Here is a 12592-nt window from a genome sequence, read left to right as displayed (position 1 = left end):
AAAGAAAAAATAAGCAGACAGCTCCATTTACAAAATAAAAAATCTTGAGACTAACGAGATTGAATACAAACAAGAGAAAATTCAACATCTGCTGACATTCTATGGAAAGCATCAAGTAGATAATGACTTACAGAAAGAAAACCTTTTACACTTACTCCATCTACCAGCTATTACAAAAACACAAAATAATATTCTCAGAGCTGAAGTGACAATTAATAAAATTAATTTGGCCATTTCAAGACTGAATACAGGTAGCTCTCCTGGTGCGGATGGGTTCACCTCTGAGTGGTATGAGGTGCTAAGTGTTATGGTTTCGGTATTTTGCTTTGCATTTTGTTCTATTTCTGTTGCCTGTGTTATGAGTTCTGTAGGTTTCCTGTTTTTGTATTTTTCCTCTGTATTTTTCTGTTCCCTGTCTTGTAAATTTATCCTGTGCTGTGTATTGTGGTCTGTGTATATTATGTTGTGTTCCCTGTTGTGAATGTCCCTGTTTATGTTCTGTTTCCTGTTGTATTTTGAAAGTCTGGTTTTCTGTCTTGTCTTATCTAGTTTTACTTCCTGTGTTTTCCCGCCTTTGTTGATTTGTCTCTCCTAATGTGTTCCTGGTTTACTCAATACCTTGTGTATTTTGCCTCTGTGTTCCCTTTGTCTCTTGTCAGATCGTGGGTTAGGGTTGCGTCCTTGTCTGGTTAGTTTGTGAGTGTCTGTGTCAACTCTCGCCTGTTTCTGTTTGTTCCTGGTTTTTTACTTCCTTGCTCGTTTGGATGCCTTTTGTCTTCATTCTTTTGGAATTGGTCTCCAAGGTCTCCCTTGGTTGATTTTGTGTTTACTTAATAAATCCCTGAGCTTCAACCATCTCCTGCCTGCCTGCCTCGTCTCTGCGATTGGGTCATTTAATTCCCTACCATTGCAACTAAAAGGGATAAGTTGGGACCTTTTTTTACTCAGGGTCTACAGTTGGGTACTTAAAATGCAAGAAATGCCTCCCTCATGGAGAGAAGCAATTATTTCCGTTATTCCATATGGGAAAAAAATGACAAGAATGTAATAATTTGAGACATATCAGTGTTTTAAATGTAGACTACCAACTGTTCACATCTGTTATTGCAAAAAGGTTTACCAGATCGTATCTCTTTTTTTTTTTTTTAAACATGTATTTATTGAATTTTAACAGTTTACAAAAATACATGTTGATACATTTAACAAAGCATATAACAGTCAAACTATAAAAGAATCCACTCCCCCCACCCCAAAGAAAAAAGAAATAGCTAAAAAAAACATTTAGGGACATATCGCCTTCAAGTTTCCAGAGTTTCCTCAACTTCAGAGTTCTCCAAGAATGCATTCGGCTGATTTCTTTTTCATTGTGTATGTTAACTTTTCAAGGATAAGTTCTTTCAGCCAGCAACCAACAGAAGGGCTCTTGACATCTTTCCAACAGAGAGAAATCAAGCGTCTAGCTTGTACTAAACATAAGTCTGTAATTTTCCTCTCTTTGCTGTTTAACATACAGTCCTTTGGATACAGATTAAGAATGCAAAGTGCAGGATTGTCAGGCACTGGATTTAAGGTCATTTTAGAAATACATTTTATAACTTCATTCCAGAACTTTCGTATCTCAGGGCAGTCCTACAGACAATGAAATAAGGTGCCCTTTTCAACATTACATTTAACACAGATATCAGGAATATTTGGATTTACTTTATTCAGTCTTTCCGGAGTAACATAAATCCTCATAATCCAATTATATTGAATCAGTTTGAGATGGGTATTTGTTAGGAGTTGTGCTCTCGTGCTCTAGAGCACACCTCTCTCCAGTCCTCCTCTGAGATATCAGTCCTCCTCTGAGTTTGCTTATGCTCAGTAGAGTCTTTATGGTTTTTCACCAGCGTAAGGATATCTGACCCTTGCCAGTACAATTATTCATTGCTAGGTTTTCTAACATGGACAAGTAGGGTTGTATATAGGAATGTGTCTGTGTATAAACAAAACTCCTTAACTGTAAATATTTAAATAAGTGTGTCCGAGGTATATCACATACATTTTTAAGTTCCTCAAATGAAGCTAGTTTACTTTCCTTATATAGATCCATAACTTTACAGATGCCCTTTGTCGCATTTTAAAACCTTGGTCTTTTTTTCCAGGAGAGAAGTTATCATTCCCCCATATTGGTGAAAAGCCTGAAAACAGTAGTAGATTAAAAAAAAGTAGAAAAAGTAGATTCACCAAGAAATGACTGGGGCCAGACATTAATTGTGTTCAGCTTCAGTGTTTTTTTATAAATAAGTGTCAAGTCGCTGGCCTTTAAATGCAGATACTTTCAATTTGCACCCATGGTATATAAGGTTCAGGCAAAAACCAGTACATTGCAGCTCTAATTTGAGCAGCCCAAAAGTACCATTGTAAATTGGATAATTGTAACCCTCCTCTCTCATAAGGCAGGTAAAGAAGTGACAGTCTCAACCTTGACCTCCTGTTATTCCGAATATACTTAGTAAATAGTTGCTTCATTTTGGAGAAGAACTGTGGCGGTGGGGGTAAAGGGATGGATTGAAATAGGTATAAAAACTTTGGTAGTATATTCATCTTGATTATATTTATACACCCTAAAAAGGGAGATTGGCATTGATGAATTCATGGATTCATGGATTCAGTTACTGTAGAAATCATAGGATCATAGTTACAGGATATTAAATCTTTAATGGTTGGGGTAATGGTGATACTGAGATATTTAAATCCATTTACCGCATTATTGAAAGGGTGGTTTATCACCGGATTTATTCGCTCCCGCTTATTCAAGAACATAATAGATGATTTTGTTTTGTTTACTTTAAAGCCTGCAAATTTTCCGAATGTGTCAATTAAATTAGTCAGATTAAGAATTGAGTTACTTAGGTCTGTTAGAAGTAAGAGGGTGTCATCGGCATACATTACAATGCGATGTTTGGTGTCTGATACTTTTATACCTGAAATTGAGGGGTGCGATCTCACCGCTATTGCAAGTGGTTCCATTGCTAAAACAAATAGCATTGGCGAGAGGGGGCAACCCTGACGAGTACCTCTTGTGAGTTTGAAAGATGATATTATATAGTTGGTGGAGACCTCTGCCATTGGGTACTGCCTTTGGGTACTGAAATAATGTGTCTCAATCCATTTTCGAAAGTAGTTACCAAAGCCAAGGCGAGATAACACATCAAATAAATAGCTCCACTCCACTCTGTCGAATGCTTTTTCAGCATCTAAGGACAGAATAGCGGACAGAATAGCGGTGTCAGGGGTTCCCTCCCTTGCATCTATCAAATTCAACACCCTTCTGACATTATGGAAAGCTTGACGGTTTTTCACGAAACCATTCTGATCTGGGTTGATCACTGTCTGGAGCACCGGTTCCAGTCTTCTAGCCATTACTTTAGCGATAATCTTCTGTGTTAAGCAGTGAAATAGGTCTATACGATGTGCAATTGGTAGGGGACTTACTGGGTTTCAAAATAAGTGTTATCAGCGCGCTCCTCAGGGAATCTGGAAGACAACCCTGTTGAAAGGCCTCCTCATACATAGTTAAAAGGGGTTCAATTAATTTATCTTTAAATATCTTGTAGATATCAACTGGAAGACCGTCGGGGCCTGCGGCTTTACCTCCTCTCATATTAGTAATGGCGCCAGCAATTTCTGAGGCATCTAGTTTCTTATCCAATTGTTCTTTAAAATCGTCTGATATGGGAGGAATATAAAGATCATCCAGGAACTCAGATTGTGTTTCCAGATTCCCTGGGGATTCGGATGAATATAATATTTTATAGTAGATGGAGAAAGTATCATTAATTTCCTGTGGGTCTGTTGTTATTGCTCCACTCTGAGTTTGAATTGCAGTAATTGCCCTGTCTGCATCTAATTTCTTTATTCACCAGGTTAACAATCTCCCCGGTTTTTCACCTTGATCATAGTAACTCTGTTTGAGCCGGATTAAACTATTTTCTGCTTTGGATGTGGAAATGTCCTCGTATTGGGCTAAGTAACTTTAATTATTGTTTTATTTTTGTGGAACTGTCCAAAAAGGCCTCTCTTTCCAATTGTCTAATTTTGTGGTCAAGGTCATTCATTTTCAACTTGAGTTTTTGTTTTTGAACTGGTGTAAGCTATGATCATGCCTCTGATGTATGCCTTAAAGGCCTCCCATCTGACAATAGCAGAGGTCTCATCTGTATTTTTATTGAAGAATGACTCATTTTGGGCATCTAAAAATTGCAGGAAATTCCAATCAGACAGCCATCTGGGATGAAATCTCCATCTAGCAGTCCCTTTAACTACCCCTTGGGCTCTATATACAAGTGAAGTAGGGGAGTGGTCTGACAGCAGTATGCTGTTATAGTTACATTCTATCACAGAGGAGAGCATAGAACTGGAAATCAGGAAATAATCTAGTCGTGAGTATGACTTAAATCGGGGAGAATAAGAGGAGAATTCTAATTTATCTGGGTTCAGTCTCCTCCAGATTTCACACAAATTCAGATCATTTATATACTGTAACAGTTTCTTCCTACTTTGTATATGAGAGGAATCCATCCCAGTTGAACGATCCAATTTAGGATCTAAAGTGCAGTTGAAATCACCTGCTATAAGAGCCTTCCCTGGGAGAGAAGCAATTAATAAAAATAAATTTTCAAAGAATTTGGGATTGTCTTCGTTTTGGGCATATACATTAATCATGTTTATCTTCTCATTTATCAATGTACCCTGGAAAATAAGGTACCTACCCCCCATGTCACGGATGACGTTGTCCACTTTAAAGGGTATCAATTTATGGATTAGGATCATCACCTCTTGGGTGTGTGATAGGTAGGAGGCTGATATTACTTACCTTGGCCATCTCCTTTTTATCTTTATCACTTCATCTGACAATAAATGGGTTTCTTGGAGATATACAACTAACAATTTGAGTTGTTTAACCCTACTGAGGACTTGCTTAATTTTAGCCAACTTCACCATACCTCTAACATTCCAGGATGTAAACTTCAAATTTAGATTAGAAGACATATAAAATAAAATCAAGCATAAACAGTTTCAACCAGGCCACACATATGTAATAGGAAGGAATGATGTAAACTGTAATATCGTTCTTAAAACAATTGGAGTGTATGCCGTTATGAGCCATATGAGCATCTGTCTGTGTGGGATTAAAACCACATCAGCATATAGTGACAGTCAGGTGCAGCCTGGTAAAGCATCGTTACAGTACCTTTTCTTAGTAGGTGGAAAAAGAGTTCAGGTTAATTGATCACATCGTCTGCTGCCGTTAAAAAGTCCCGTCACTGACAGAGGTCCTCACAGTGTAATCCCGTTAGCTAGCCGTGGCCAAGTTGCTAGGTGTCCAATTCTTTAATAAACGACTCAACACCTGCAAGATCAGCAAATATGCAAGGTTTCCCTCCGTGGAGCAGCTTGAGTTTAGCAGGGTAAATGATACCGTAGTCTATCTTCAGGTCCCGTAGTCGTCGTTTCACATCATCAAATCGCTTTCTTTTCCTGTGCAGTTCAGTGGAGATGTCTTGGAAAAGCATGACATGGTGGCCATCATACATGATCTTACCCTTCTTTTTGGCTGCCTGCATGACTCGGATCTTGTCTTGGAAGTTTAAAAACTTCAGTATCATGACACGCGGAGCAGAGGATTGTGGCGCACCTGGTAGTCTATGAGCTCTTTCGATAATCAGCTGGGCAGGAAAGGGCTCGGGTCCTAGGACATCGGGTAGCCACTTTTCCAGAAAAGCAGCTGCATCGCCTTTTTCAACTTTCTCCGGGAGATTCACCAGTCTGAGAGAGGTGAGCTCAGACACCTGCTTCTCCAGTATCGTAATTCTGGTTTTCGCATTAGCAATATCATCCTCCATGTCACCAATACGGTTCTCTGCTTGTTCCAGTCTCCCTGAAAAGTCTTTAAAGTCTGACTTAATCTTGTTGATTGCGGTCAGAACTCATTTTTCAGGGCTGCAATAGCCTCTAAAATCCCTGCTGCTCCAGAAGCGTGCACATCGGTGAGTTAGCATGCTAGCATCTTCTCCTGTTTCTTCGAGCCGGTTGGCCTTGTTCTGAGCCTTTTTTTGATGGCCCGAGTTGGTTTTAGATTGTTTGGTCGACATGTCTTAGATTACAGATGCACTAAACTTAAGTTTGGTGAAGGAGTGCGTTTGCTTTTAACTCAGGATAAGTACATTTAGCCGATTCCTATGGAGAGCTCGAAAATGCGACCGCTCAGCTCCATGCCATAGCCACTCCAGATCGTATCTATCTTGACTAAACTGGCTTTATTAAGAAGAGACAAACACTGGATAATATTAGAAGAACATTATATATGATTCGACATGTTACAGAGAATAAGATAGAATCAGCCCTGATTAGTTTAGGTGCACTAAGGCTTTTGATGTATTTACTGTAGCTGGAAATTTTATATAAAGTTCCTGTATAGATGTGGTTTTCATGAGGATTTATTAAAATAATTCAAACATTATATGATAAACCAACAGCCAAAATTAAAGTAAATGTAAATGGGAACCTTAATGCCCCTTTTACTCTTCAGCGGGGTTACAGCCAGGGATGTGCTGTCTCTCCGCTCCTTATTTATTGAGCAGTTGGGTCAATGGATTAGTCAGAACCAGAATATCAAAGGGATTTCAACTACTGGAGGGGAACAAAAGCTGGCATTATTCGCGGATGACCTATTGACACTTAGAACAACCCGCCAAATCTTTACCCGTATTGATCTGGAAGATTATGGTTCATTATCTGGTTATAAACTTAATGTGTTGAAGACACAAGTTCTGGCTTTCATTTTTTTATAAACCCGTTAGAGATATTACTCAAAAATACCAGTTAAAGTAAATTTCTTTATCAACCCTTTGCAAAAGCGACACAGGACTGGTAACTTAGACTGTTGGAGACAATGCCAGACTAGCAGTGCAGGTCACTATCACATATTCTGGGCATGCCCTGTTTTAATGACTTATTGGAAGAATATCCATAAAAATTTTGAGGAGATATTCAGAACTACTATCCCTTTCAGATTTGACGTTCTCTACCTGTGTAATAACCCAGATACACCCCAAAGATAGAACTCTTATGATAATCCTGCTGGCTGCATATAAAAAAACAAAAACTTGTAAGAGTTAAAGCCCCAAGCCCCAGTAATTGAGGACTGGATAGACATTATTCATCAAATCTATACAATGGAACAATTAAAATATTCCCTAAGAATACATCAGGGTAAATTCGCCAGTATATGGTCAAGGTGGGTAGACTTTCTGAATTGAAATTAAATTGAATTGAACTTTATAAGGTCCCTAAAACAGGACTTTTCATAAGACATGCATGCAATAGTACCATTCCTCCCAGTTGTGTTGTGAGATTTAGTTTGGGAGCAGAAATTGATGTATGCTGAGAATAACAAAGGGATGAATATTGATATATATGTACTTGAAGGTTTATGTTTTATTTGACTGATGTGGTCTTAATTCATTTTAAATTATAAGTAAGGTTCTCCTCGATACAATTGTTATGTTATTAATGAACCGATGGACATGATTTGAACTTGTGTTCAACACTTTGTCCTGTATTATCTTCCCCCGATGTGGTGGATAAATGGAAAAACAGGCACGTAACAAAGTGTTTTCAACTGTGCTTTGTAGAATTTCTGATTGCCAATAAAAAATACAGAATAAAAAAAAAAAAAAATGGAACCATTTTGGCTTGTCATTAAGATGTCATAAAGGTTATTTGGCCAGTTTGACGACAGTGAATGTAGTACCGAGGTGATTTAATGAGTTTTAAAAACATAACGTTAGCTTTAGGATAACATTACTTGTTGCTAAAGTAACCACTAACTGTAGCTTGGTTAGCTGTATACAGTTGTCAAATTAGCCGACCCAGCCCCCGGGTGCAAAGAGCCAATCCCTGAAAGAAAACCATCTTGGTAGTGTATTCTCTGTCCTAAAACTGGCCTGTTTTACTCCGTAAGTCTCAGAGGCTGTTTTTGGTGCCTTGCTGCAGCTTGGCACGTCTCTCACCCATTACACTGCCCTGTCAGCGGGTTCAATGGTGCACCGTGCTCCCTGTCAGTCTCAGAGCCACAGGCTTTCTAAAGACCGGCTATTGTATCAACCTCCCCGAAATAAACAAAGTCCCCTCTTATCTGACTGCCACATCACAGAGAGTCCATTCTGCTGCAACTGAGAGGTGAGGACAATAGACAAAAAGACAGAAGGGAAAATGACCCAGAGAGACACAAGCCACGGATGATAGGACCTGAGGAGTCATGGCGATATATGGTGATGGTAATGAAGAAACCTGACAGAAAGTTAGTTATTTTGAAATTTAGAATACACTGGAAACATTCTAAATGTCCCTGAGAAAAGGAAGCAGTTTACTGAAGAAAAGTGTTTGTTGTTTACACCATTAAACATCTTCTTTGCAGAGTTTTATAATGGATGGGAGATGCAAGCAGTGTTTTTTCTCTTCATGCGTCTGACAGAACAGATCAGAGATGAGTAAACTGCATTCATACACAATGTGGTGGTCGTCAGACAGTCCAGCAAAAACACAGGTATTTCCAAGATGAGACTGAAGTGTTGTTGGGGCAGCTAAGGCCTAGGCGATATGGACCAAAAATCATATCTTGGTATTTTTCGGTGCAAAGTGGGCTCAGTGTATGTAATGTTCAGTTGTAAGTCAAAGCCAAAGTGAGATGTCACAAGCATTCTCATTAAAACAGACTGATTAAAATAAGGAGATGGGTTTTCTTCCCTGTTTGAAAATATACAGCTGCAACACATGTAAATGAAAAATAATATTAAATAACTAGACTACTAAATAAAAACAGGCCTATCTCTGAGAATGCTCCTTCAACTGTTACAACAGTAAGAGACTGATAAAGTGAGCTCATAGATGAGAGAGGAAGCGTGCCATGGTACAAATACAAATGAAAAACAGATACAAAAAGTTTCTTTGATCATGAAGACGATTGTTACTGGAACATATTCTAGTTTATTAGTTAAGTGTATGAACACTGCAAACTGGATTCTAAACTCCCAGAGTGCTGGCTGACTCGTATGAACAGGCCCATAGCAGGTTGAATGTGCATAGGCAGGTGTAGCCCAGGCTTGATAATGACACCTCTATATTTTATTTTAAGGTATTCCTTTTATTTTCCAAGTTATTTAAATGTGGTCAAAAGTAGTTGGTAAAAGCCATGGGAGAAAATAGTGGAAAATGATTTAAATTTCACTTATTCTTTTGTTGGCTTTGATGGGCTTGTGAATAAGCCAACGGGTGAACTTGGGTCTGTGAGTTGACCAATCAGCTATGGTCCGTGAGCTGACCAATCAACTATCAACTAGGCTGTGTTAGATCACTAGATTTAGTCACATCCCTTTTGGCGCCTGAATCCACTGTCGTCATGCAGTTAAAGACAGTGAATTCCGTTAAAATGGTGAGTCATTCACTAGGCCTTGAGTTGCTAGCATCCATGCTAACAGGCCTTTGACATTCCTTGTATTTAACCTGGATGCTGAGTCACTGTGAAGTTCGCTAGCATTTATGATTGGTGCTAATAGTGCAAAGCTAACAGGTTAGCTAAGGTGCTGCATTCATATGCTAATAAGGAAATTAGCCAAAAAAGGCTAGTGGACTAACTACTGTATATTGTCTGTGAAAAGGGCTAATTATTCTATCTATTGGTTATGAATAGTAATTTCATAGTTGCTTTGAATAGTTGCTTTTCAACACTATTGCTAGTTGTGGGTATTTTGTTAAATGAATGTTAGTACAAATTGTGAGTTTAATTGTTTGGAGTTTATGGTGAAGTAATTTAAAGAGGCTAATTTTTAGTGCATTCTTTCTACTGTTAACCAGTGCAGGGTAGTGTTGACGAACTGACCGAAGAGCCGGTTAATTAACCCGACTCGTGTCACTGAGCCGGGAGAATCGAGTGCCATACGTCAATGAACCGACTCACTCCTGTTTTTTTCTTTTACTTCATTCGTGCCGTTGGCATTATATATATGTCAATGGTTGGCCGTTGTGTAGCTGGTATTCTTCTGCTACTGTGCGTGTAGTAATCTAGCTCATTAGCGCCTCCACTGGACTGGAATGGTGGTGGTAGAATCAATCAGGAAATGAGCTACCTAGACCCTATGCCGAACGAGACCGAATGTAACCGTGCAACTGGCCGGCCCACTAGAGTCTAATGTAACCGTGCAACCTGCCGGCCCGCTCAAGTCTAATGTAACCGTGCAACCGGCCGCCCGCTCGAGTCTAATGTAACCGTGTGTAACCGATGTGTTCTAACTGTTATATTTCACCAAAAATCCATGTTTGTTGATATTTTGTTATTTATTTTCATATAAATCTGGTTTTGTGTGTATTTATTTTGGGGAGCTTTTATTTTGTTAATTTTATTCTGGCGGTGTGACCAGTTGCCTGTTAGTGATGTCACTTCCTGTATTCTCCTCAGTAGCGGTACGCTATGGTGAGGAGAGGTAAGACAATCTGAGCGCTCTGGTTCAAAGTGACTTAAAACATGTCAAAACCGCTAAGTAGAAGTTCTTACCATACTTTAACTGTCACTAGCTTTGTTCATTGTCATGGTGATATTTGTTTGAATGTGTACATACAGTTTTATTGTGTACGGCACTTTTTGTGTGAGATGCTAGCTCACTTCTCTCAGGCTAGCTTAATGAAGAGCACACGTGTGGATTCTTATGCGCTGGTTCTTTTCTCCCTCTCATTTAAAGGTGTGCTATGTGCGTGTAGGAACCCAGAGCTGCTGTACTGATTTAATTGTGTGTTGTACACAGGTATGTGGGTACTCCCCTTGTTTTTTTGTGATGAAAATGTTATATTTATACATATAGTTTTTTGTTTGTTCATGTTTAAATTCTACATTTATTAATGAAATATAAAAAATTGCCGTTGGTATGTGGGGAAATGGTTTTGATTTTATAATGACATTTTCATAATGACATTGAAATGTATTTTGTTACATTATTTTAATAAGAACACTGCACGTGTTTGTCAGTAGCGGTACGCTATGGTGAGGAGAGGTGTGCTATGTGCGTGTAGGAACCCAGAGCTGCTGTACTGATTTAATTGTGTGTTGTACACAGGTATGCAAAATAAAACCCCCGTTCAACTGGCAAAGCAGAAGATGTCTGTCGTCCATTACTACGCATACTGAAATTGAGGGAGTGTCAGGCCAGACCGGCTACAGTGGTGCCGTTACCCGGATCCACACTGCTTCAGGCTGTTTCGCCGCTGCGTCTGGAGTCGTGGATCAACACCAGTTTGGTCACCAGAGGTTGCTACTTGACACTCATTCATGTTACAAGTTATTTATAGCATTGGAAGAAAAAAAGAAAAGAGGAAAAAGGGGTTTTGAAACTGTTCATTCTGCTTTTGCTGTCTTAAGAGTAAAAGTTGTCGTTTCAACATATTGTATTGTGTATCTAAGTGTACAGATAAAATGACAAATGTTACTGGGGAAATGGCTGAGGACAGTGTAACAGGTGACCGTTTTAGTTTTGCTCTTGGGAGGGGGAGAGCGATCAGTGGGTTGCCCTGTACTCCGTTGCGAGGTGCAAGTAATGTAGACTCACCAGCTTTTAGTTCCACCCGCATACTTGGTCAGGCAGCTAGCCATAGTCAGGGTGATACGCTTTCATATTTCCCAGCCACTAATGATCCAGATTTAAATAGTTTGATAACACATATCGCTCAGCAGGTAGGACAGACTATAAGAGATCAGTTAAAAGGTGAATGTAAAGGGAGCAATGCTAGTGGTGCGCAAGCTCAGAGCAGTGCAGACCAGCCATTCAGTGACTCCACTTACCTCAACTTGACCGGTGCAAAGCTCGTCCTCCAGTCAGATGTGAAAGAGCCTCCCGTCTTCAGAGGAGATGGGTCTGACAAGAACACAGTCTGTGAGTGGGAAGATTTAATGGAAGTGTATCTTCGGAAACGTGGCATACCTCTGAAAGAACAGCATTCTGAGATAATGTCTAAGTTAATGGGCAAGGCTAAAGACATTGTGAGGATAACTTTGAGAAGCAGCCCATCCATGAAGCCTCAAGAAAAAAACCAAAAGTCATATATGACATCCTCCGACAACATTTCAGTGAAGTGACATATTCTTGTATGCCTATGGCTGACTTCTACAGCACAGCCCCAGTGACAGGAGAGTCCCCTGTAGAGTACTGGGTTAGGCTGAACAAGGCGGTTGATGCGGCAGAGGAGGGCTTGAAAAGGTTGGGACGGGCGCATGGAAGATCCTTGTCAGGAAGTAGCTATGATGTTTGTTAAACACTGCCCAGATCCCACACTTGCCGCTGTTTTCAAGTTTAAAGCACCAGATAAATGGGCAGCCAGTGAGGTTCAAGAGCATATTGATCGCTACCAAATTGAAATGAAAGAAGGGCTCTCCAAATCAAAACGCCTCAGACCAATAGCAGTACACACTCAGGCTCCTACACTTGACGAGTCACCTGTGCAGAAGGACATCACTGTGACCAGACCTACATGCAATGATGATTGTCTGAAAGTGTTAGTA

At 39.6% G+C, this 12592-nt stretch overlaps 1 protein-coding gene and 1 long non-coding RNA gene across 2 annotated transcripts in view; one reads left to right on the top strand and one right to left on the bottom strand.

Annotated features, from left to right (window-relative positions):
* The window catches only part of stxbp6l (syntaxin binding protein 6 (amisyn), like), a 79835-nt gene that overhangs the window by 33521 nt on the left and 33722 nt on the right, over positions 1–12592 (bottom strand). The window lies entirely within an intron of this gene.
* LOC114573494 (uncharacterized) lies at positions 10585–11256 on the top strand. The gene is made up of 2 exons (XR_003694906.1): positions 10585–10781; positions 11091–11256. It is a non-coding gene; the product is annotated as an uncharacterized LOC114573494 (long non-coding RNA).

This window comes from Perca flavescens, chromosome 18 (assembly GCF_004354835.1).
Source record: "Perca flavescens isolate YP-PL-M2 chromosome 18, PFLA_1.0, whole genome shotgun sequence".
NCBI lineage: Eukaryota > Metazoa > Chordata > Actinopteri > Perciformes > Percidae > Perca > Perca flavescens.
This window is presented reverse-complemented; position numbering and strand designations above follow the sequence as displayed.